General features: G+C 49.7%; 1 protein-coding gene across 1 annotated transcript in view; it reads right to left on the bottom strand.

Moving 5' to 3' along the window:
• SMAD9 (SMAD family member 9) overlaps positions 1 to 22,569 on the bottom strand; it is a 54,965-nt gene extending 32,396 nt beyond the window's left edge. The window contains exon 1 of the mRNA XM_075337320.1: positions 22,394 to 22,569. The gene's annotated coding sequence lies outside the window, so the exon portion shown is untranslated. The remainder of the gene's footprint in view (positions 1 to 22,393) is intronic.
• Positions 22,570 to 22,780: the final 211 nt, after the last annotated feature.

Genomic DNA, 22,780 nt, shown 5'->3' with positions numbered 1-22,780 from the left:
TAATGTTCGCTACGGCAGCAATCACAAACAATCACATGCGCGACGGGGGCGGGTACTTACACGGTCGCTATCGCTACAAATTGCTAGCGATATCGCTACCGTGTAAAGCCCCCTTAAATCTACTAAAATGATTATGCATGTCCTCATCATCTCCTGCCTTAACTACTGCAATGTCCTCCTCTGTTGCCTTTCTGCCAACAGTCTCGCACCTCTCAAGTCCATCCTTATCCCTGCTGCCCGACTAATACACCTCTTTTCTCAATACTCCTCTGCTTCTTCCCTCTGGAAATCCCAATTTCCCAATGTATCCAGTTCAAACAACTAGCATTGACCTACAAAACCGTCCATAATATGTCTCCTCAATATATCTACGAACTAATCTCCCGATATCTTCCAACACGAACTCTCCGATCCTCCAGAGACCTCCTTTTCTCTTCCACCCTTATTTGGTCTTCATGCAATCGTTTCTATGACTTCTCCCAATTATCGGCCATCCTGTGGAGGTTTATGCCCCTACATGTCCTGTCTGATAATTATCCACCACATTCGGCACCTTCAGACAGAACTTGAAATCCCATCTTTTCAAGCAAGCTTCCTGCCTGCAATGACCCTATTGTCACCTTGTAACGCTTGCCAGTGTTGGGGTGAGCAGTAGTAGGAGTGGACCCACTGGACCACCAGGGGAACCTGGGCTTAACCTGACATGGGAGGGGCTTAAATAAGTGACCACTAAGGACAGTCCAGGACTGTGGCAGCTGACCCCTAGGTCAGGGAACGCAGAGATGGACACAGGTACAGGCGGGTACAGTCTCTAATACTAAGGGGTGCAGCCTGGATAGCTGAGGCAAGTATGAAGGCCAGAGCAGACAAGTTCGGTGGGCACGACAGCGGCAGACAGGTATGGGAAGGCGCGCACAGGAATAGATAACGAGACAGGAGCACTAGACCTGACGACTAGCTAGCAGACGTGTATACTGACTAACTAAAGGCGTTACACAGGCACCTTCCCTAGTGGGAGAATGCCTTAAATACCTAGTGGCTATCAGCCATAGGCTGACAGGCACTTTTGGGAAATGGTGTGTCGGTCCTTCAAGAGCAGAGCAGGCGCGCATGCGTGTGCACTAAGCACATTCCCAGGAGAACTGTGCGGCGTGCACAGGTCCCAGGAGGAGGAAACAGCAGAGGAGCACAAGGGTGGCCTTGGAAGTGCGGGGAGGACGCAATACAACCGCAGCGGTGAGGGAGTCGACATCCCTGCTGGGACTTCCTATATTAGCTGTATTGAGGTATATACATTGTTCTTGTGTAACTGGCTTATTGCAAAAAAATATGTAAATTATATTAATAACCTAATTTGCAATGGGGTGAACAAATTTTGAATGTAACTGAATCGATCTATCATTCTATCTAGGGAAAATGTATCTAATGTAGCAATGTCCAATGCAGTTTTTGTATCAGTTCCTCTCAGTTTTCCAAGATCACTACTTGCATTTAATGGAAACCTTTATTATCTGCTTTCAGGGAAGGAGAATCTGTGCTGCTCCTGTGATGGACACAGGCTGATGATTCACATTACAGTATCCATTTGCAATATGCACTGAAAAAGGACCTGTCACATTTTGACTTCATACACTGCACATTCCTGCACAAAGCAGGACTGGGACAAAAAAAGTTTCTTTTTTTTCTTTCTCCACTCCATTGTTCAAATTGTCTCTCCAGTAAAGGAGACAAACTCTAGCACAGCGCCACCTATTGGAAGTAGCGATCCTAAAAGTCACAAGTGGATTTTTGACAATCCTTTGCAATATGACTCAGGATATATAAGCCAGATCAGAATCCCAATTTGCAGACACGGTGTTTCGGGGTGCTTGCCCCTCGTCAGTGCAAAGTATGGGGGTGTCTGATCTGGCTCATGAGAAAGCTATGTGGGGACCACGGGGGAACACTATTCTCCTTAAGGAGACTTTGCAAGCCAGTCTGGCTGCCAGGTAAGGGGACTTATAGCTGCAATGCCCCTAAAATTCCACGGGGGAACACTATTCTCCTTAAGGAGACTTTGCAAGCCAGTCTGGCTGCCAGGTAAGGGGACTTATAGCTGCAATGCCCCTCTGGGAAATATTCAAATTGTCTCTCCAGTAAAGGAGACAAACTCTAGCACAGCGCCACCTATTGGAAGTAGCGATCCTAAAAGTCACAAGTGGATTTTTGACAATCCTTTGCAATATGACTCAGGATATATAAGCCAGATCAGAATCCCAATTTGCAGACACGGTGTTTCGGGGTGCTTGCCCCTCGTCAGTGCAAAGTATGGGGGTGTCTGATCTGGCTCATGAGAAAGCTATGTGGGGACCACGGGGGAACACTATTCTCCTTAAGGAGACTTTGCAAGCCAGTCTGGCTGCCAGGTAAGGGGACTTATAGCTGCAATGCCCCTAAAATTCCACGGGGGAACACTATTCTCCTTAAGGAGACTTTGCAAGCCAGTCTGGCTGCCAGGTAAGGGGACTTATAGCTGCAATGCCCCTCTGGGAAATATTCAAATTGTCTCTCCAGTAAAGGAGACAAACTCTAGCACAGCGCCACCTATTGGAAGTAGCGATCCTAAAAGTCACAAGTGGATTTTTGACAATCCTTTGCAATATGACTCAGGATATATAAGCCAGATCAGAATCCCAATTTGCAGACACGGTGTTTCGGGGTGCTTGCCCCTCGTCAGTGCAAAGTATGGGGGTGTCTGATCTGGCTCATGAGAAAGCTATGTGGGGACCACGGGGGAACACTATTCTCCTTAAGGAGACTTTGCAAGCCAGTCCATTGTGAAATACAGGGCACTGAAATTACTGGCAGCCGATAAGTTAGTTTTCTTACCACTCAACTGGACGTTTCATTTTGACCAGGTATTTGGGCAAAATATTAATGGCCATGAAGCAGGACAGAACTGTGCCAGCGTGACACCCGTCCTCCGTCCTCCGCTGCTCCCACCACCCTCCTCACTACCCCTGCTGCTCCAATGCTGCTGTCTGTCCATCTTTCCCAGACATGTTCTATGATCTATGCCTGGTTTTCACTTCCTCAGTTCAGAGGAGGTAGGATATTAGTGATAGGGAGGGATTATTAATATTTAGGTACACCTTGACGTGGTTGGATGATTGTGCACTTTTTGATCCAAAATGTTTACATGAATACTGGCGCTTATGTATTCAATAATCGCACTCTGCAGACACATAGTGTATGTATATTTTGTATACAGTATATGTACATATTTGTGTATTTTATGTATAGTGTATATATATATTTGTATACTGCATGTATTGTGTATGTTTGTTTGTATACTGCATTTATAGTGTATGGATATGTTTGTATATTGCATGTATAGTGTATGTACTGCATATATTTGTATATTACATGTACAGTGTATTATTAAGTTTGTATATTACATGTATAGTGTACACTTATGTTTCTATATTGCATATAGTGTGTTTATGTTTGTATATTATATGTACAGTGTATGTTTATGTTTTTATATTGCATGTAGTGAATGTTTATATATTGTATGTATAGTGTATACATAACTTTGTAATTTGCATGTACAGTGTATGTAGCATGTATAGTGTATGTATATTACTTGTACAGTGTATGTATATGTTTGTATATTGCAGGTAGTGTATGTTTAGGTTTGTATATTGCATATATAGTGTATGATTAGGTTTGTATATGTTATGTATGGTATATGTATATATTTGTATATTACATGTACAGTGTATGTTTATGTTTGTATATTGCATGTATAGTGTATGTATATGTTTATATGTGGCCACAGCGTGTTTGTGCACCTGTAGATTCATTCATTTAATGCTCAAGGAGCATGGGCCATTGTTTTGTTTTCATTTTTCTAATGTATAGTTTATGAAGTCAAACATTGTGAAAGGTCCTACACAATGAACAAATTGGTAGGCCTAAAGAATTCCCCTAAAGAAGGTCAAAAAAGTGTCCCTCTGGCTTACACTGGAAATACACGTCAGTGTGTCTTTTCTTTCACTCTCCGTCCTGGATAGCGTGGTTAAACAAGTCCTCCCATGAATATTTTTTTCATTAATGCTGTGTATATAGGCATGCAGTGTAGCCGTGACATTCTCTTCTCAGTGACGTCACCGCTCTGCAGATTCTCCAGGACATAATGCGATTTGTCTCCTTACAATGTAAGTCTATGGAGTGTCAGAACGAGTCTCCATAGGCTTTACTTGTGAAAGAGACTTGCAGCTCACACATAAGAAAGCACAGAGCGAGCGGGAGTGTCTGAGGTGACATCACTGAGAAGAGGAGCAGAACGGCGCTGGGTCTCAAGGTACTGTCACACATAACGAGATCGCTAGCGAGATCGCAGCTGAGTCACCGTTTGGTGACGCAGTAGCGATCCCGTTAGCGATCTCGTTATGAGTGACACCTACCAGCGATCAGGCCCCTGCTGTGAGATCTCTAGTCGTTGCCGAATGGTCCAGGTCCTAAATACAGCATGAGTTCTCAGACAGCCCCTAAATACATTATAAGCTCCACATAGCCCCTATTTACACTATGAGCCCCCACATAGCCCCTTATATACAGTATAAGCCCCACGTAGCCCATAAATACAGCATGAGTAGCCACATTGTCTCCTATATACAGTATGAGCCCCCACGTAGCATCCTATATACAGCATGAGCCCCCACATAGCCATCTGTTTACAGTATGAACCATCACATAGCCTCCTAAATACATGCAAACATCCCATACACATATGAAAAATAAAACCACATACTCGCCTTGCTCCCGTTCCTCCAGTGCACTGACTCTTTCTATAAATAGACATGATGATGTGATGTCATCGCGTCCTCACGCACTGATTGGTGGAAGAAGGGACCAGCATCTTCCAGCAATGTATTTACAGCTGTCTGCATCCTGATGATGCAGATTGCGGTGACGGTAAGCGACGAAGGACGGGCGTCTCGGTCTGTGGGCCGGACTCGTACACTTAAGAGTGTCAGATGTGGCCCGTAGGCTGCACTTTGCCCAGCATTGGTCTAAAGTATATTCGGAAATCTTCTGTATACTTTGAAGGACCCTTCATACATAAAATGAAAGAGGCCGCTGATCACAGTTGTGTCTTGCTAAGCGGCCATACACCCATGTCAACAGATTTTTCTCCCCTCGAAGTAAACAATCAATGTTGCGATTGAATATCAGCAATCAGAATATGATATAACATTTTATTACACAATATATAACCCTATATACTGTATATATATATATATATATATATATATATATATACAGTACAGACCAAAAGTTTGTACACACCTTCTCATCTCTAGAACAACTGTTAAGAGGAGACTTTGTTCAGCAGGCCTTCATGGTAAAATAGCTGCTAGGAAACCACTGCTAAGGACCGGCAACAAGCAGAAGAGACTTGTTTGGGCTAAAGAACACAAGGAATGGGCATTAGACCAGTGGAAATCTGTGCTTTGATCTGATGAGTCCAAATTTGAGATCTTTGGATCCAACCACCGTGTCTTTGTAGAAAAGGTGAACGTATGAGGAGGAGGTGTGATGGTGTGGGGGTGCTTTGCTGGTGACACTGTTGGGGATTTATTCAAAATTGAAGGCATACAGAACCAGCATGCCTACCACAGCATCTTGCAGCGGTGTGCTATTTCATCCGGTTTGCGTTTAGTTGGACCATCATTTATTTTAAAACAGGACAATGACGAAAAACACACCTCCAGGCTGTGTAAGGGCTATTTGACTAAGAAGGAGAGTGATGGAGTGCTACGCCAGATGACCTGGCCTCCACAGTCACCAGACCTGAACCCAATCGAGATGGTTTGGGGTGAGCTGGACCGCAGAGTGAAGGCAAAAGGGCCAACAAGGGCTAAGCATCTCTGGGAACTCCTTCAAGACTGTTGGAAGACCATTTCCGGTGACTACCTCTTGAAGCTCATCACGAGAATGCCAAGAGTGTGCAAAGCAGTAATGAAAGCAAAAGGTGGCTACTTTGAAGAACCTACAATATAAGACATATTTTCAGTTGTTTCACACTTTTTTGTTAAGTATTTCATTCCACATGTTTTAATTCATAGTTTTGACGCCTTGAATGTGAATCTACAATTTTCAGAGTCCTGAAAATAAAGAAAACTCTTTGAGTGAGAAGGTGTGTCCAAACTTTTGGTCTGTACTGTATATATATTATTATTTTTTTTTTTTTAAAAAAAACATATGTTATATATTTGGTTCCAGATAATAAAATCTCATTCCATTCACACACCCTGTCCTAATCTCAGACCCCCCACTCTGCGCCTATCATGTGATGGCAGATATAGCGCATCAATATTTACACCTCTCCTCACTCTTTTGGACTAAAATCAGGCATATTAGTGCCAAAGTAGGTGTTAATGTCAAAACACAGTTTAATGTGGGAGGCTTAAAGATGTTCTGCCAAAATAATTAATGGAGAATGATAGGCACATCAGAGAGAATGATAAGAGAAACAGTTTTTGGGCTGTTGGCGCCACGGCCGACCTCTGTCATCACAACAGCTGCAAGCACAGACTATAGGAGATCAGGACACAAAAACCACGCTGCCAGGAGAGTAACACTACAGTACTCGCAATACTGCCCTAGACCACCAGGACCGCCGGCAGCAGCAAGATTAGAGAAGCTTAGCATTGTTGTGGTTTACCTAATATACAGGAATAATAAAAACAGTGATATCAGTATATGGATAGTAAACACTGTACTGTGACATCGCTGTGTGTATTACCCCTGTCCTGTGACATCACTATGTGTATTATCCCTGTCCTGTGACATCACTGTGTATTACCCCTGTCCTGTGACATCACTGTGTGTATTACCCCTGTCCTGTGACATCACTGTGTGTATTACCCCTGTACTGTGACATCACTATGTGTATTATCCCTGTACTGTGACATCACTGTGTGTATTATCCCTGTACTGTGACATCACTGTGTGTATTATCCCTGTAGTGTGACATCCCTGTGTGTATTATCCCTGTCCTGTGACATCACTGTGTGTATTACCCCTGTACTGTGACATCACTGTGTATTATCCCTGTCCTGTGACATCACTGTGATTATTATCCCTGTCCTGTGACATCACTGTGTATTACCCCTGTCCTGTGACATCACTGTGTGTATTATCCCTGTCCTGTGACATCACTGTGTATTACCCCTGTCCTGTGACATCACTGTGTGTATTATCCCTGTCCTGTGACATCACTGTGTATTACCCCTGTCCTGTGACATCACTATGTGTATTATCCCTGTCCTGTGACATCACTGTGTATTACCCCTGTACTGTGACATCACTATGTGTATTATCCCTGTACTGTGACATCACTGTGTATTATCCCTGTACTGTGACATCACCGTGTGTATTATCCCTGTACTGTGACATCACTGTGTGTATTATCCCTGTACTGTGACATCACTGTGTGTATTACCCCTGTACTGTGACATCACTGTGTGTATTATCCCTGTACTGTGACATCACTGTGTGTATTATCCCTGTACTGTGACATCACTGTGTGTATTATCCTTGTACTGTGACATCACTGTGTGTATTATCATTGTACTGTGACATCACTGTGATTATTATCCCTGTACTGGGACATCACTGTGTGTATTATCCCTGTACTGTGACATCACTGTGTGTATTACCCCTGTACTGTGACATCACTGTGTGTATTATCCCTGTACTGTGACATCACTGTGTGTATTATCCCTGTACTGTGACATCACTGTGTGTATTACCCCTGTACTGTGACATCACTGTGTATTATCCTTGTACTGTGACATCACTGTGTGTATTATCCCTATACTGTGACATCACTGTGTGTATTATCCCTGTACTGTGACATCACTGTGTGTATTATCCCTATACTGTGACATCACTGTGTGTATTATCCCTGTACTGTGACATCACTGTGTGTATTATCCCTGTACTGTGACATCACTGTGTATTATCCCTGTACTGTGACATGTCTGTGTGTATTATCCCTGTAGTGTGACATCACTGTGTGTATTATCCCTGTACTGTGACATCACTGTGTGTATTATCCCTGTACTGTGACATCACTGTGTCTATTATCCCTGTACTGTGACATCACTGTGTGTATTATCCCTGTACTGTGACATCACTGTGTGTATTATCCCTGTACTGTGACATCACTGTGTGTATTATCCCTGTACTGTGACATCACTGTGTGTATTACCCCTGTACTGTGACATCACTGTGTGTATTACCCCTGTACTGTGACATCACTGTGTGTATTATCCCTGTACTGTGACATCACTGTGTGTATTATCCCTGTACTGTGACATCACTGTGTGTATTATCCCTATACTGTGACATCACTGTGTGTATTATCTCTGTACTGTGACATCACTATGTATTATCCCTGTACTGTGACATCACTGTGTATTATCCCTGTACTGTGACATCACTGTGTGTATTACCCCTAGACTGTGACATCCCTGTGTGTATTACCCCTGTACTGTGACATCCCTGTGTATAACCCCTGTACTGTGACATCACTGTGTGTATTACCCCTAGACTGTGACATCCCTGTGTGTATTACCCCTGTACTGTGACATCCCTGTGTATAACCCCTGTACTGTGACATCACTGTGTGTATTATCCCTGTACTGTGACATCACTGTGTGTATTATCCCTGTCCTGTGACATCACTTGTGTATTATCCCTGTCCTGTGACATCACTGTGTGTATTATCCCTGTACTGTGACATCACTGTGTGTATTATCTCTGTACTGTGACATCACTGTGTGTATTATCCCTGTACTGTGACATCACTGTGTGTATTATCCCTGTACTGTGACATCACTGTGTGTATTATCTCTGTACTGTGACATCACTGTGTGTATTATCCCTGTACTGTGACATCACTGTGTATTATCTCTGTACTGTGACATCACTGTGTGTATTATCCCTGTACTGTGACATCACTGTGTGTATTATCTCTGTACTGTGACATCACTGTGTATTATCTCTGTACTGTGACATCACTGTGTATTATCTCTGTCCTGTGACATCACTGTGTGTATTATCTCTGTACTGTGACATCACTGTGTATTATCTCTGTACTGTGACATCACTGTGTATTATCTCTGTACTGTGACATCACTGTGTGTATTATCTCTGTACTGTGACATCACTGTGTATTATCTCTGTACTGTGACATCACTGTGTATTATCTCTGTCCTGTGACATCACTGTGTGTATTATCTCTGTACTGTGACATCACTGTGTATTATCTCTGTACTGTGACATCACTGTGTATTATCTCTGTACTGTGACATCACTGTGTGTATTATCTCTGTACTGTGACATCACTGTGTATTATCTCTGTACTGTGACATCACTGTGTGTATTATCTCTGTACTGTGACATCACTGTGTATTATCTCTGTACTGCGACATTACTTTCCTTACTAAAATTACACATTTAGAGTCAATATAGCTGAAGCATATAGAAGACACTGACCAGTCCTATGGCAGATGCTGTTGCTGGCAGTGGTAAAGTTGCAGGTGTCAGGGAAAAAACAAACAACTAACCACGATTTGGGTCAAACTTTCATTTTTGGCTGAATAAATAACCAAACATATCCCGCACAGCTGATTGATTGATACATTCACATTGCCAGCCCATAGACACTGCATGCATACTATAGCAGCCTGTATTCTCTTAGCGGACTATAGACTACTAAGTAGGGAAATTGTATGGAAACTGCTATTTAAAGGGATAATCCACTACTTAGAGAACCTCTTCTAAATCCATGTTTCTCCCTTTTAAAATAATAACACTTTGTCCTTATGCCCTCGTGTTGTTTTTTTTGTGTTTCTTCATGCTTTTTTTTCCTGGCTTATTTTAATCAATAAAAGCAAGGGAAAAACATCCCAGCAAAGTCTATGGCTACATGCGCACGCTGCGTTTTTGGCTGCAGTTTTGTTGTCAGAACTTTCTGACATTTGACTTCCCAGCAAAGTCTATGAGAAGTCAGATTTTCTATGCGCACACTGCAGTTTATTTGTCAGCGTTTTATTTGTCAAAAGTCTGTGACAAAAAAAATGCAGCATGTTCATTCTTTCTGCGTTTTTGTCAACATTTGTCACAAAAACGCAGCAAAAACGCATGTAGTGAAAAACGCGCCGAAAACGCACCTATAATTACAAGCATTTTTTGTGACATTTCCAGGCTCTCTCTGACAAGGTGCAGTTTTGGCTGCAGTTTGTGAACACAAAAAGATGCAGCGTGCGCATGTAGCCTATGAGAATCCTGACTTGCTGTGCACACGCTGCTTCTTTTTTCCTTGCAGATTTTGTTGCTGAAAAAAAAAGAAGCATTACAAATGTTTCTGTGTTATTTCCTGCGTTTCTCTAATCCTTTGCAATGCTTTATCACTTATATTGCAGCACTTCGCTGTGCATAAAGCATGGTGTGTGAGGCAATTTGTAGCTCAGTAACCCGGGGTCATCATGGTGACAACCCAGTGTTACCATGGCAGCGATCGGGTCCCTATGATTGCATTACCAGGGAGAGGTAAGCGATCCCTCTCCCTGCCTCCTGAATGCTGCGTTCGCATTTATCGCAGCATTCAGAGGGTTAAATTGCCGGGAGCGGCGCGCACCACTCCGGGCAGTGAGAGCAGGGTCCCAGGTGTAACATCAGCCGGAGACCCGGTGGCGATCGCTGGGGTACAGCGCCTGAACCTCCATGATCGCCATAACAAAAAAAGAAGCAGGTAAAAATGCATATGAAAAATAAAAAAAAGTGCATTTTTCCTGCCAAAACATGCTTTTTTACATGCAGAAAAGATGCAAATAAAAACGCAACATGGGCACATAGCCTTATACTCGCGTCACTGTTCGGCTGTGTGCGCACTTTGTGTTGAGTTAGTTGCAGTTCTAAACGCATCCTCTGGCAGAAATTGTCTTTGTCAAATTTGGTTTTCACCACAAAAACACTATAAATACGCTTGTGTTTTTTCCGCGTTTTGACCGCGTTTTTATCGGGATTTACATGCTTTTACATTGCTGAAAGTCAGATGCATTTTCAATACAAATATACGACTAAATAAAGTTTAAACATTCAAACACTATGAAAAAAATGGAAAAAAATGTCACGATTAAAATCATACACAAAATAGCTTATTTTATTAAAATGATAACTGTGATGTAATATTTATGTATAAAATAACATTAAATTATTGTTTTTCATTAATTTAATTGTCGGACTGTGTGTGTGTGTGTGTGTGTGTGTGTGTGTAAACGGACATATCAGGCCCTTAATATAATGTTAAAAACGCATGCGTTTATTTTGTCCAAAAAGCATGTAAAACGCTAGGATTTTGAGTAAGGATGCGTTTTGAAAGTTCTCATTGACCCTAATGTTAGCAAAACGCTGCCAAAATGGCAAAAACAATTGACATGTTGCTTCTTTAAACGCAGAGATTTTGACAAATTTTCTGCAACTGAAACGCTGCGTTTTTAACAGCATTGTGCGCACAAGAAATCTCTATTTCCCATAGACTTTGCTTGAAAATCAAAACGCATGCATTTTTGCATTAAAACGCTGCAGTTGAAAACGCTGCGGAAACGCAAGTAAAAACGCAAAGTGCGCTCATGGCCTTCATGTGGTCCTGGCACTGTGTATCCGGGTGATCCCGTAACAGTCTGACATCACATGAATCCTGCAGCCAATCAGTGGCCACTTCACTCTCTAAAGGGGGCTTTACACGCTACGAAATCGCTAATGCGAAGTCGTTGGGGTCACGGAATTTGTGACGCACTTTCGGCCGCATTAGCGATGCCGTTGCGTGTGACAACGATGAGCGATTTTGCATCATTGCAAAAACGTGCAAAATCGCTCATCGGTGACATGGGGGTCCAGTCTCAAAAATCGTTACTGCAGCAGTAACGAGGTTGTTCCTCGTTCCTGCGGCAGCACACATCGCTCCGTGTGACACCGCAGGAACGAGGAAGCTCTCCTTACCTGCGTCCCAGCCGCTATGCGGAAGGAAGGAGGTGGGCGGGATGTTACGTCCCGCTCAGCTCCGCCCCTCCGCTGCTATTGGGCGGCCGCTCAGTGACGTCGCTGTGACGCCGCACGGACCGCCCCCTTAGAAAGGAGGCGGTTCGCCGGTCACAGCGACGTCGCCGGGCAGGTAAGTATGTGTGACGGGTCTGGGCGATGTTGTGCGGCACGGGCAGCGATTTGCCCGTGTCACACAACAGATGGGGGCGGGTACCCACGCTAGCGATATCGGGACCGATATCACAGCGTGTAAAGCCCGCTTAAGGTAAAAAGGGACCAAATACTCAATGTGTGCGCGTGACCTAATAGGGCCCCATCACATTGCACCTAGGCTTTATAAAGAGTCAAAGAGTCAAACGTGGCCACCCCACATGGACTATTAAAGTCCCCTTTTTTCTGGAGTGCTGCCTGTTATTTTTCGGATAGATAGATGGATCGGTGAACAATCACCTGATGAATGAACAAAACACTTGTTCGACGGATGAAATTATCTTTTCCGCAGCATCCCAAAATCTAATCGTCCTGTGTATACAAGACTCACTCTGCCGAGAACAATGGCAGCCTGTGGGCAATAAGCGATCTATTACAGATCTATACCGATCGCTCGGGGCACACGGTTACTTTGGTCTTTCTGTATAAGGAGGCATTTAAATGCCAAAGCTCACTGATTGTGGTTTTATCGTGCCACAGGTCACTCAGTGTAAGGCTAGGTTCACATTTCCGTTGTTTTAAATCCGTCAGGTCCGTCAGCAACGGATCAGTTGTTTTTTAGATGTCAACTGACGCAACGGATGTGTTTTTCACAGTATTCCTTTCACAGGAATCCTGTGAAAAAACTGATCCGTTGCGTCCATTACATCCGCTGTGCGTCCGTTTTTTGACGGATCAGTCATGATCCATTTGTGTTTGGGACAGCCCAGTGGGTGTGCCAAACATGCTGGGCATGCTCAGTAGAGCATGATGGAATGCAGCACTGGATTCCGCTGTAAGACGGGTTACGACGGAATCCAGCACCATAGACATCCATTACAAGCTTGACGGATGGCGACGTATTCCTGTGCGGCGCGTTAATTTTGACAGACAGAAAAACATTACATTCTGCGATTGCTCCTGCCCGGCGGTCAGTCAAAAAAAGACTGACCGCGACGCAGCGGATGCAACGCAAGGTCATCAGACGCAATCCGCTACTAATACAAGTCTATGGGACACAACGGAATCCGCTAAACGGATTGCGTTGTTTACCAGAGCCGCGGATTGTGACTGATACAATTTAACGAAAATGAAAACCTAGCCTAAGCGAACCTGCCTCAGTCTCTGCCCTGTGTGTACAGTGTGGTGCGGCTTCTCCCTCCTCAGTCTCTGCCCTGTGTGTACAGTGTGGTGCGGCTTCTCCTCCTCAGTCTCTGCCCTGTGTGTACAGTGTGGTGCGGCTTCTCCCTCCTCAGTCTCTGACCTGTGTGTACAGTGTGGTGCGGCTTCTCCCTCCTCAGTCTCTGCCCTGTGTGTACAGTGTGGTGCGGCTTCTCCCTCTTCAGTCTCTGCCCTGTGTGTACAGTGTGGTGCGGCTTCTCCCTCCTCAGTCTCTGCCCTGTGTGTACAATGCAGTGCGGCTTCTCCCTCTTCAGTCTCAGCCCTGTGTGTACAGTGCAGTGCGGCTTCTCCCTCTTCAGTCTCTGCCCTGTGTGTACAGTGCAGTGCGGCTTCTCCTCCCTCCTCAGTCTCTGCCCTGTGTGTACAGTGTGGTGCGGCTTCTCCCTCCTCAGTCTCTGCCCTGTGTGTACAGTGCAGTGCGGCTTCTCCCTCCTCGGTCTCTGCCCTGTGTGTACAGTGTGGTGCGGCTTCTCCCTCCTCAGTCTCTGCCCTATGTGTACAGTGTGGTGCAGCTTCTCCCTCCTCAGTCTCTGCCCTGTGTGTACAGTGTGGTGCGGCTTCTCCCTCCTCAGTCTCTGCCCTGTGTGTACAGTGCAGTGCGGCTTCTCATCCCTCCCCAATCTCTGCCCTGTGTGTACAGTGTAGTGCGGCTTCTCCCTCCTCAGTCTCTGCCCTGTGTGTACAGTGCAGTGCGGCTTCTCATCCCTCCTCAGTCTATGCCCTGTGTGTACAGTGTGGTGCGGCTTCTCATCCCTCCTCAGTCTCTGCCCTGTGTGTACAGTGTGGTGCGGCTTCTCATCCCTCCTCAGTCTATGCCCTGTGTGTACAGTGTGGTGCGGCTTCTCCCTCCTCAGTCTCTGCCCTGTGTGTACAGTGCAGTGCGGCTTCTCGCTCCTCAGTCTCTGCCCTGTGTGTACAGTGTGGTGCGGCTTCTCCCTCCTCAGTCTCTGCCCTGTGTGTACAGTGTGGTGCGGCTTCTCCTCCTCAGTCTCTGCCCTGTGTGTACAGTGTGGTGCGGCTTCTCCCTCCTCAGTCTCTGCCCTGTGTGTACAGTGTGGTGCGGCTTCTCCCTCCTCAGTCTCTGCCCTGTGTGTACAGTGTGGTGCGGCTTCTCCCTCTTCAGTCTCTGCCCTGTGTGTACAGTGTGGTGCGGCTTCTCCCTCCTCAGTCTCTGCCCTGTGTGTACAATGCAGTGCGGCTTCTCCCTCTTCAGTCTCAGCCCTGTGTGTACAGTGCAGTGCGGCTTCTCCTCCCTCCTCAGTCTCTGCCCTGTGTGTACAGTGCAGTGCGGCTTCTCATCCCTCCCCAGTCTCTGCCCTGTGTGTACAGTGTAGTGCGGCTTCTCCCTCCTCAGTCTCTGCCCTGTGTGTACAGTGCAGTGCGGCTTCTCATCCCTCCTCAGTCTATGCCCTGTGTGTACAGTGCAGTGCGGCTTCTCATCCCTCCTCAGTCTCTGCCCTGTGTGTACAGTGTGGTGCAGCTTCTCCCTCCTCAGTCTCTGCCCTGTGTGTACAGTGCAGTGCGGCTTCTCCCTCCTCAATCTCAGCCCTGTGTGTACAGTACAGTGCGGCTTCTCCCTCCTCAGTCTCTGCCCTGTGTGTACAGTGTGGTGCGGCTTCTCCCTCCTCAGTCTCTGCCCTGTGTGTACAGTGCAGTATGGCTTCTCCCTCCTCAGTCTCTGCCCTGTGTGTACAGTACAGTGCGGCTTCTCCCTCCTCAGTCTCTGCCCTGTGTGTACAGTACAGTGCGGCTTCTCCTCCTCAGTCTCTGCCCTGTGTGTACAGTGTGGTGCGGCTTCTCCCTCCTCAGTCTCTGCCCTGTGTGTACAGTGTGGTGCAGCTTCTCCCTCCTCAGTCTCTGCCCTGTGTGTACAGTGTGGTGCGGCTTCTTCCTCCTCAGTCTCTGCCCTGTGTGTACAGTGCAGTGCGGCTTCTCCCTCCTCAGTCTCTGCCCTGTGTGTACAGTGCAGTGCGGCTTCTCCTCCTCAGTCTCTGCCCTGTGTGTGTACAGTGCAGTGCGGCTTCTCCTCCTCAGTCTCTGCCCTGTGTGTACAGTGTAGTGCGGCTTCTTCCTCCTCAGTCTCTGCCCTGTGTGTACAGTGCAGTGCGGCTTCTCCTCCCTCCTCATTCTCTGCTGTGTGTACAGTGTGGTGCGGCTTCTCCTCCCTCCTCAGTCTCTGCCCTGTGTGTACAGTGCGGTGCGGCTTCTCCTCCTCAGTCTCTGCCCTGTGTGTGTACAGTGCAGTGCGGCTTCTCCTCCTCAGTCTCTGCCCTGTGTGTACAGTGTAGTGCGGCTTCTTCCTCCTCAGTCTCTGCCCTGTGTGTACAGTGCAGTGCGGCTTCTCCTCCCTCCTCAGTCTCTGCTGTGTGTACAGTGTGGTGCGGCTTCTCCTCCCTCCTCAGTCTCTGCCGTGTGTACAGTGTGGTGCGGCTTCTCCTCCTCAGTCTCTGCCCTGTGTGTACAGTGTAGTGCGGCTTCTCCTCCTCAGTCTCTGCCCTGTGTGTACAGTGTAGTGCGGCTTCTCCTCAGTCTCTGCCCTGTGTGTACAGTGCAGTGCGGCTTCTCATCCCACCTCAGTCTCTGCCCTGTGTGTACAGTGTAGTGCGGCTTCTCCTCCTCAGTCTCTGCCCTGTGTGTACAGTGTAGTGCGGCTTCTCCTCCTCAGTCTCTGCCCTGTGTGTGTACAATGCAGTGCGGCTTCTCCTCCTCAGTCTCTGCCCTGTGTGTACAGTGTGGTGCGGCTTCTCCTCTTCAGTCTCTGCCCTATGTGTACAGTGCAGTGCGGCTTCTCCTCCCTCCTCAGTCTCTGCCGTGTGTACAGTGCAGTGCGGCTTCTCCTCCTCAGTCTCTGCCGTGTGTACAGTGCAGTGCGGCTTCTCCTCCTCAGTCTCTGCCCTGTGTGTACAGTGTGGTGCGGCTTCTCCTCCTCAGTCTCTGCCCTGTGTGTACAGTGCAGTGCGGCTTCTCCTCCCTCCTCAGTCTCTGCCGTGTGTACAGTGTGGTGCGGCTTCTCCTCCTCAGTCTCTGCCCTGTGTGTACAGTGTAGTGCGGCTTCTCCTCCTAAGTCTCTGCCCTGTGTGTACAGTGTGGTGTAGCTTCTCCCTCCTCAATCTCTGCCCTGTGTGTACAGTGCAGTGCGGCTTCTCCCTCCTCAGTCTCTGCCCTGTGTGTACAGTGCAGTGCGGCTTCTCCTCCTCAGTCTCTGCCCTGTGTGTACAGTACAGTGCGGCTTCTCCTCCTCAGTCTCTGCCCTGTGTGTACAGTGTGGTGCGGCTTCTCCCTCCTCAGTCTCTGCCCTGTGTGTACAGTGTGGTGCAGCTTCTCCCGCCTCAGTCTCTGCCCTGTGTGTACAGTGTGGTGCGGCTTCTTCCTCCTCAGTCTCTGCCCTGTGTGTACAGTGCAGTGCGGCTTCTCCCTCCTCAGTCTCTGCCCTGTGTGTACAGTGCAGTGCGGCTTCTCCTCCTCAGTCTCTGCCCTGTGTGTGTACAGTGTAGTGCGGCTTCTTCCTCCTCAGTCTCTGCCCTGTGTGTACAGTGCAGTGCGGCTTCTCCTCCCTCCTCAGTCTCTGCTGTGTGTACAGTGTGGTGCGGCTTCTCCTCCCTCCTCAGTCTCTGCCCTGTGTGTACAGTGCGGTGCGGCTTCTCCTCCTCAGTCTCTGCCCTGTGTGTGTACAGTGCAGTGCGGCTTCTCCTCCTCAGTCTCTGCCCTGTGTGTACAGTGTAGTGCGGCTTCTTCCTCCTCAGTCTCTGCCCTGTGTGTACAGTGCAGTGCGGCTTCTCCTCCCTCCTCAGTCTCTGCTGTGTGTACAGTGCGGTGCGGCTTCTCCTCCCTCCTCAGTCTCTGCCGTGTGTACAGTGTGGTGCGGCTTCTCCTCCTCAGTCTCTGCCCTGTGTGTACAGTGTAGTGCGGCTTCTCCTCCTCAGTCTCTGCCCTGTGTGTACAGTGTAGTGCGGCTTCTCCTCAGTCTCTGCCCTGTGTGTACAGTGCAGTGCGGCTTCTCATCCCACCTCAGTCTCTGCCCTGTGTGTACAGTGTAGTGCGGCTTCTCCTCCTCAGTCTCTGCCCTGTGTGTACAGTGTAGTGCGGCTTCTCCTCCTCAGTCTCTGCCCTGTGTGTGTACAATGCAGTGCGGCTTCTCCTCCTCAGTCTCTGCCCTGTGTGTACAGTGTGGTGCGGCTTCTCCTCTTCAGTCTCTGCCCTATGTGTACAGTGCAGTGCGGCTTCTCCTCCCTCCTCAGTCTCTGCCGTGTGTACAGTGCAGTGCGGCTTCTCCTCCTCAGTCTCTGCCGTGTGTACAGTGCAGTGCGGCTTCTCCTCCTCAGTCTCTGCCCTGTGTGTACAGTGTGGTGCGGCTTCTCCTCCTCAGTCTCTGCCCTGTGTGTACAGTGCAGTGCGGCTTCTCCTCCCTCCTCAGTCTCTGCCGTGTGTACAGTGTGGTGCGGCTTCTCCTCCTCAGTCTCTGCCCTGTGTGTACAGTGTAGTGCGGCTTCTCCTCCTAAGTCTCTGCCCTGTGTGTACAGTGTGGTGCAGCTTCTCCCTCCTCAATCTCTGCCCTGTGTGTACAGTGCAGTGCGGCTTCTCCCTCCTCAGTCTCTGCCCTGTGTGTACAGTGCAGTGCGGCTTCTCCTCCTCAGTCTCTGCCCTGTGTGTACAGTACAGTGCGGCTTCTCCTCCTCAGTCTCTGCCCTGTGTGTACAGTGTGGTGCGGCTTCTCCCTCCTCAGTCTCTGCCCTGTGTGTACAGTGTGGTGCAGCTTCTCCCGCCTCAGTCTCTGCCCTGTGTGTACAGTGTGGTGCGGCTTCTTCCTCCTCAGTCTCTGCCCTGTGTGTACAGTGCAGTGCGGCTTCTCCCTCCTCAGTCTCTGCCCTGTGTGTACAGTGCAGTGCGGCTTCTCCTCCTCAGTCTCTGCCCTGTGTGTGTACAGTGTAGTGCGGCTTCTTCCTCCTCAGTCTCTGCCCTGTGTGTACAGTGCAGTGCGGCTTCTCCTCCCTCCTCAGTCTCTGCTGTGTGTACAGTGTGGTGCGGCTTCTCCTCCCTCCTCAGTCTCTGCCCTGTGTGTACAGTGCGGTGCGGCTTCTCCTCCTCAGTCTCTGCCCTGTGTGTGTACAGTGCAGTGCGGCTTCTCCTCCTCAGTCTCTGCCCTGTGTGTACAGTGTAGTGCGGCTTCTTCCTCCTCAGTCTCTGCCCTGTGTGTACAGTGCAGTGCGGCTTCTCCTCCCTCCTCAGTCTCTGCTGTGTGTACAGTGTGGTGCGGCTTCTCCTCCCTCCTCAGTCTCTGCCGTGTGTACAGTGTGGTGCGGCTTCTCCTCCTCAGTCTCTGCCCTGTGTGTACAGTGTAGTGCGGCTTCTCCTCCTCAGTCTCTGCCCTGTGTGTACAGTGTAGTGCGGCTTCTCCTCAGTCTCTGCCCTGTGTGTACAGTGCAGTGCGGCTTCTCATCCCACCTCAGTCTCTGCCCTGTGTGTACAGTGTAGTGCGGCTTCTCCTCCTCAGTCTCTGCCCTGTGTGTACAGTGTAGTGCGGCTTCTCCTCCTCAGTCTCTGCCCTGTGTGTGTACAATGCAGTGCGGCTTCTCCTCCTCAGTCTCTGCCCTGTGTGTACAGTGTGGTGCGGCTTCTCCTCTTCAGTCTCTGCCCTATGTGTACAGTGCAGTGCGGCTTCTCCTCCCTCCTCAGTCTCTGCCGTGTGTACAGTGCAGTGCGGCTTCTCCTCCTCAGTCTCTGCCGTGTGTACAGTGCAGTGCGGCTTCTCCTCCTCAGTCTCTGCCCTGTGTGTACAGTGTGGTGCGGCTTCTCCTCCTCAGTCTCTGCCCTGTGTGTACAGTGTGGTGCGGCTTCTCCTCCTCAGTCTCTGCCCTGTGTGTACAGTGCAGTGCGGCTTCTCCTCCCTCCTCAGTCTCTGCCGTGTGTACAGTGTGGTGCGGCTTCTCCTCCTCAGTCTCTGCCCTGTGTGTGTACAGTGTGGTGCGGCTTCTCCTCCCTCCTCAGTCTCTGCCCTGTGTGTACAGTGCAGTGCGGCTTCTCCTCCTCAGTCTCTGCCGTGTGTGTGTACAGTGTGGTGCGGCTTCTCCTCTTCAGTCTCTGCGCTGTGTGTACAGTGTGGTGCGGCTTCTCCTCCTCAGTCTCTGCCCTGTGTGTACAGTGCAGTGCGGCTTCTCCCTCCTCAGTCTCTGCCGTGTGTACAGTGTGGTGCGGCTTCTCCTCCTCAGTCTCTGCCCTGTGTGTGTACAGTGTGGTGCGGCTTCTCCTCTTCAGTCTCTGCCCTGTGTGTGTACAGTGCAGTGCGGCTTCTCCTCCTCAGTCTCTGCCGTGTGTACAGTGTGGTGCGGCTTCTCCTCCTCAGTCTCTGCCCTGTGTGTACAGTGTGGTGCGGCTTCTCCTCCTCAGTCTCTGCCCTGTGTGTACAGTGCAGTGCGGCTTCTCCTCCTCAGTCTCTGCCGTGTGTACAGTGTGGTGCGGCTTCTCCTCCTCAGTCTCTGCCCTGTGTGTGTACAGTGTGGTGCGGCTTCTCCTCCTCAGTCTCTGCCCTGTGTGTACAGTGTGGTGCGGCTTCTCCTCCTCAGTCTCTGCCCTGTGTGTACAGTGTGGTGCGGCTTCTCCTCCTCAGTCTCTGCCCTGTGTGTACAGTGTGGTGCGGCTTCTCCTCCTCAGTCTCTGCCCTGTGTGTGTACAGTGTGGTGCGGCTTCTCCTCCTCAGTCTCTGCCCTGTGTGTACAGTGTGGTGCGGCTTCTCCTCCTCAGTCTCTGCCGTGTGTACAGTACAGTGCGGCTTCTCCTCCTCAGTCTCTGCCCTGTGTGTGTATAGTGCAGTGCGGCTTCTCCTCTTCAGTCTCTGCCCTGTGTGTACAGTGTGGTGCGGCTTCTCCTCCTCAGTCTCTGCCCTGTGTGTGTATAGTGCAGTGCGGCTTCTCCTCCTCAGTCTCTGCTGTGTGTACAGTGTGGTGCGGCTTCTCCTCCTCAGTCTCTGCCCTGTGTGTACAGTGTGGTGCGGCTTCTCCTCCCTCCTCAGTCTCTGCCCTGTGTGTACAGTACAGTGCGGCTTCTCCTCCCTCCTCAGTCTCTGCCCTGTGTGTACAGTGCAGTGCGGCTTCTCCTCCTCAGTCTCTGCCCTGTGTGTACAGTGTGGTGCGGCTTCTCCTCCTCAGTCTCTGCCCTGTGTGTACAGTGTGGTGCGGCTTCTCCTCCTCAGTCTCTGCCCTGTGTGTACAGTGTGGTGCGGCTTCTCCTCCTCAGTCTCTGCCCTGTGTGTGTACAGTGTGGTGCGGCTTCTCCTCCTCAGTCTCTGCCCTGTGTGTACAGTGTGGTGCGGCTTCTCCTCCTCAGTCTCTGCCGTGTGTACAGTACAGTGCGGCTTCTCCTCCTCAGTCTCTGCCCTGTGTGTGTATAGTGCAGTGCGGCTTCTCCTCTTCAGTCTCTGCCCTGTGTGTACAGTGTGGTGCGGCTTCTCCTCCTCAGTCTCTGCCCTGTGTGTGTATAGTGCAGTGCGGCTTCTCCTCCTCAGTCTCTGCTGTGTGTACAGTGTGGTGCGGCTTCTCCTCCTCAGTCTCTGCCCTGTGTGTACAGTGTGGTGCGGCTTCTCCTCCCTCCTCAGTCTCTGCCCTGTGTGTACAGTACAGTGCGGCTTCTCCTCCCTCCTCAGTCTCTGCCCTGTGTGTACAGTGCAGTGCGGCTTCTCCTCCTCAGTCTCTGCCCTGTGTGTACAGTGTGGTGCGGCTTCTCCTCCTCAGTCTCTGCCCTGTGTGTACAGTGTGGTGCGGCTTCTCCTCCTCAGTCTCTGCCGTGTGTACAGTGTGGTGCGGCTTCTCCTCCTCAGTCTCTGCCCTGTGTGTGTATAGTGCAGTGCGGCTTCTCCTCTTCAGTCTCTGCCCTGTGTGTACAGTGTGGTGCGGCTTCTCCTCCTCAGTCTCTGCCCTGTGTGTGTACAGTGTGGTGCGGCTTTTCCTCTTCAGTCTCTGCCCTGTGTGTATAGTGCAGTGCGGCTTCTCCTCCTCAGTCTCTGCCCTGTGTGTACAGTCCGGTGCGGCTTCTCCTCCTCAGTCTCTGCTGTGTGTACAGTACAGTGCGGCTTCTCCTCCCTCCTCAGTCTCTGCCGTGTGTACAGTGTGGTGCGGCTTCTCTTCAGTCTCTGCCCTGTGTGTACAGTGCAGTGCGGCTTCTCTTCCTCAGTCTCTGCCCTGTGTGTACAGTGCAGTGCGGCTTCTCCTCCCTCCTCAGTCTCTGCCCTGTGTGTACACTACAGTGCGGCTTCTCCTCCTCTCCTGATCACAATGCTGGCGTCAGGCTGTCTCCTCTCTCCTCTCCCCCTCCCCCTCCCCCGATCTATCACACATCGCCGATATGTCAGGACATCCATCTGCAGCCTGCACAGCCCGGGCTGTCACTTCTCTCTCACCAACTTTCTAAGCCTCTAGCTCTGACTGCTGGTGGTACTACAAGTCCCAGCAATTTACATCTGACCCCTGCAATATACCAAATAGCGGCCGGATAATAATAACACATTGGTCATGATAAGCGATCAGCCGCAGAGAAACGGCATCACCGATCGTCAGGAGACATTGCAGCAGATATGGTTGAAAAACTGATCACTGTGGTACTACAAGTCCCAGCATCCCGCAGCCGGGTAGTTGTTCAGCATGTGCTGCGGAGTAGTAAACTTTCCACTACGGGCTGTATACATTGTATCACTGTACCCCTGTGCTGGGGGGAGGGGGGGGGGGCGATGTGGGGTGATCTGCCCGATCTGCACACATCCATACTGAGGGGCAGGGAGCCCGTGTCTACTGAGGGGTCCGGAGAGGAGAGGGTTAAAGCAGCTAATAATGCGGTGATAGCGATCCAGCTGTAACCCCATCCTGCCCGGCACCTCCAGGTGTGAGCCCGCACAGTGCGGCCCGGGGCTGGGGCAGGAGCTGCCATGTCCTACCTGTGCGGCTGTGGCCCCGGCCGGTCACTCGTGGTCCCTTGGTCGCCTGTGCCTGTGAAACAACGAAGGAAGCAGCAGGAGGAGGAGGAGGAGGAGCGGGAAGAACAGAGCACAGGGCGAGGCGGCAGTCAGGCTGGAGCCGGCTGCTGTCAGGAGTGTATGCGCACAGCTGGCACCGGCCCAGGACACGTCCCACACACTGCTGCCACCACAGCCTGCCAGCCGGCCACTGGGCAACTGCTGAGGTGATGGAGGGCACACTGTCTGCAGGGCAGGCTCATGTATGTGAACAGGTCATGGCCCTGGCAGTGTACACTGCTCCTGTGCAGCCTGATGTGAGGGCACTGTCTGAGGTGATGGAGGGCACACTGTCTGCAGGGCAGGGCT

The sequence above is a fragment of the Anomaloglossus baeobatrachus genome, chromosome 2 (assembly GCF_048569485.1).
Source record: "Anomaloglossus baeobatrachus isolate aAnoBae1 chromosome 2, aAnoBae1.hap1, whole genome shotgun sequence".
Taxonomy (NCBI): Eukaryota; Metazoa; Chordata; class Amphibia; order Anura; family Aromobatidae; genus Anomaloglossus; species Anomaloglossus baeobatrachus.
This window is presented reverse-complemented; position numbering and strand designations above follow the sequence as displayed.